Source organism: Corvus brachyrhynchos, unplaced genomic scaffold (genome assembly GCF_000691975.1).
Source record: "Corvus brachyrhynchos isolate BGI_N302 unplaced genomic scaffold, ASM69197v1 scaffold187, whole genome shotgun sequence".
In the NCBI taxonomy this organism is placed as follows: Eukaryota; Metazoa; Chordata; class Aves; order Passeriformes; family Corvidae; genus Corvus; species Corvus brachyrhynchos.
This window is the reverse complement of record NW_008239050.1, coordinates 156,095-159,186: the sequence shown is the minus strand read 5'-3', so window position 1 is coordinate 159,186 and position 3,092 is coordinate 156,095.

Genomic DNA, 3,092 nt, shown 5'->3' with positions numbered 1-3,092 from the left:
TGCTGAAAAAGCCTTTTCTTTCTGAAGTTCACATGGACGCAATGGTTGGGAATTGGTCTGATACTCTGAAAACAGCAAGAAGATAAAAACCTGAGTTGGTTTAAAACACCTAAGGGTGGTTTCACCACAAGCCCATTCTCATCAAACCCCTGTTCGTGCCAGTGCTGCAGGAGAACAGTCCCAGGTTCAGGGGTCCTCCCTGGCTGTTTCCCCATTGTTCCTTGCGTGGGTTTCCGTGTGGGACAGCACAGGGAGGTACTGAACAAACCCGCTGTTCTGCCAGCCGCAGGAAGAGCACATGGTGGTGAACCCCTTTCCCAGGCCTGTGTTTAGTTAGTCTCAGCTCTGTTCTGTACTGGCATGGCTATAATTTTCTGGTACTTGGGGTTCTTTACTTAGTTATGCCTATGACCACAAAAGAGCCCTTTGCATAACCACACACATCACTATTAAAGTTTCTGAGTAATTAATCTTTATTGAAGCTAAGTCACTCACTATTACACCAAAAGGAGAGGTATTGCTTCTTAATCTCATGAAACATTTAAAAAAAATCAATTTCTAGCAGTAGCATCAGACTAATTCATATTAGGAGCACTCTCAATTTTCACTGGAGCAAATGATCAACTACTGAAGCCATCTAGAAAAATTTTAATGCATTCAAAGCTGCATTTGCTGTGGTTTTAGTAGAAAGATGAAATTCATTAAATTCTTTCTTACAGAACAGATTACTTGATCTGACACTTTCTACACCCTCAAAGTCTGATGAATGTCATGCTCTTAATACCACTGATTAGTTTATAAAAATACAGAAAAACAAACCCACAGATACAGCAATTTAGTCCAAAGGTTGGCTTAAGCCAGTATTTGGTCTGAGCACAATCACACACAGCAGCGCAAATACATCGTAAGTATTCTGAATGCTTTTTGAAATAATTTGCAACTCATGAACTTCTACTGCTACAGATGATTCTTGTTCTTCTAGTGCTTCTCAATCACACCTGTTTCTATGAGTTTTTACTGTGTCCCCTTAAGACCATGTGAAAATTTTCAAGAGACTGAAAAATTTCAGGTGATCTCATCTCTAGGAAACTACATGTAGGCAAAGCTCCCTGTTGTCATCTCAAACATCAGTTGCTCTGGGATGCGTGGAGATACCTGTGCACAGTGCTAGAGAGGGTCTACCAAGACATCTGAGTTAAATGACTAATTAATTCAGTGATTCAAATTGCTGGTTGTGCAGGACTATCAAACTCAGGCCAAAGAACTGGGGGCAGCACTCAGATATCCAATAACTTAAAGTTCAAGCCTAAATTAGATGATGGCACATACAAGTAGATGTGATTGGGGACCTTCACAACACTGCAGCAGCACCTTTTCTTACCTATGCTCCTTCTCTAGCCCTTGAGAAAATGGGTTTTTTCCACCCAAAATCCAGGTGTACAAACTCGGGTAAGCCTGACCACTTACAGATCCTTACAGTTCAGTGTTTAACCTGGAGCTCAGACTCAGTTTGCACAGCACTCAATAACCAGATAAGTTTGCAGTGTGCAAGATTCAAGATCATTATATATTTCATCAGGACAACACACAGAGCAGCACAAAGATCACAGTCACCCTTGGGCACAGGCAGAGAAGGACAAGTGTACTTACCAAATATATTGGCTGTTGCTATGCTAATAAAGCAACAGAGGGTGCAAAATGGGATGGAGCCCATCTTGTGAGGGGAGAGCCCCATCCCCTCCTGTCTGTGAGGCAGTTCTGTGCACCCCACAGAGCCTTCACAGCCCTTTTATAGCACCCATCATGGGGATGGGTTCACTTCTGTGCTGGTGGCTGGGCACAGAATGGCATGAGTGACGCACATGATGCTTCTGAGCAAATTGCAAGAGGCCCTTTCAGCTGGAACTGCCCTCTTGGCTCTCCTCAGCCAGTTCTCATCCCCGCTCCAGGGAGCACAACTGAGCCAAGTGGCAGCAGGCACAGTGGGTGGCAGGGGGGCTCCAGCAAGTAAATTGAGCATATTGGTGTGACCCTGGGCAGAGCTCTGGCTCTGACCTGCCCCAGGGTGCAGCCAGGCTCTGCACTCCCCAGTGGAAGTGCACATTTTTGCATTCCCAGAGAGACGAGCCTGCTGAGGGACAGACCAGAGTTAGGCCTCTGGGTGCTGCACATTAGGAGTGAATGTAACTCATAATGTGGTTATTTATTAAGTGAAAAACAGTATGGATGCAGCTCCACTGACTAAAGTGAATTGAGGATCAGAGTCAATTACATTCCATCTTTTGCTTTTACTCCCACTTGCACCATGCACTTTAACACAGCCAAGTATCCGACAAAAGGAGCTTCACTTCTTGGGCTTCATCCTCTAGCTGTACGACTAGTATGACCATGAGGACTGTTAAGTCAAGCTTTTTGGTACTAATTACATGCAAGATCCTCATCCTAAAACATATGGGAAATATTATTTCTTTGGTTCCAGAGTTTCAATCGTTAATTGGCCACCTCTTGTAACTGTGAGTCAGCATTTACTTGCACCAGGAATTATGAGAACTCACCCTCACATGTACAGCAGTGGTCGGATAAATAAGCCCCAAATAATTACTTAAATAGTAACAGCGCATGGATTTAAGTTGATTTCAAGAAAAAGTGAGAGCAGCACTCTTGTTTGTGATTCATCGGTACTAGACAGCCTAGAAAGAACTCTGCCGATACTCTCCCACAGACGAAGAGTGTGCCAGCAGTGATCCAAGCATTCTTCTGTGCTGGCTGCAGACCACTGCCATGCCATGGTGCTTGATGAATACGGTAAATATGATCTCCAAGAGCAGCACAAGCTTGCTTTAGCATGACTGTGCTTTTAAAAATGAGTGGAACTGTATTTGGAATTTACTTTCAAGCAACCTATTCTGGATTTGAGCAAAGTCAACAGTCTGCAGAATGATCAAGCTGGGAAAAGATGAATAACACGTCCAGTGTAGATGACAGACCAAGAAAAGGCAACCTTTAGAGGCATAAAGATGACAAATCCTGTAACAGCCCTGATGAAGCAGACACAGAAAGAAACTGAATTTCGGGATTAGCATAGCATTTGT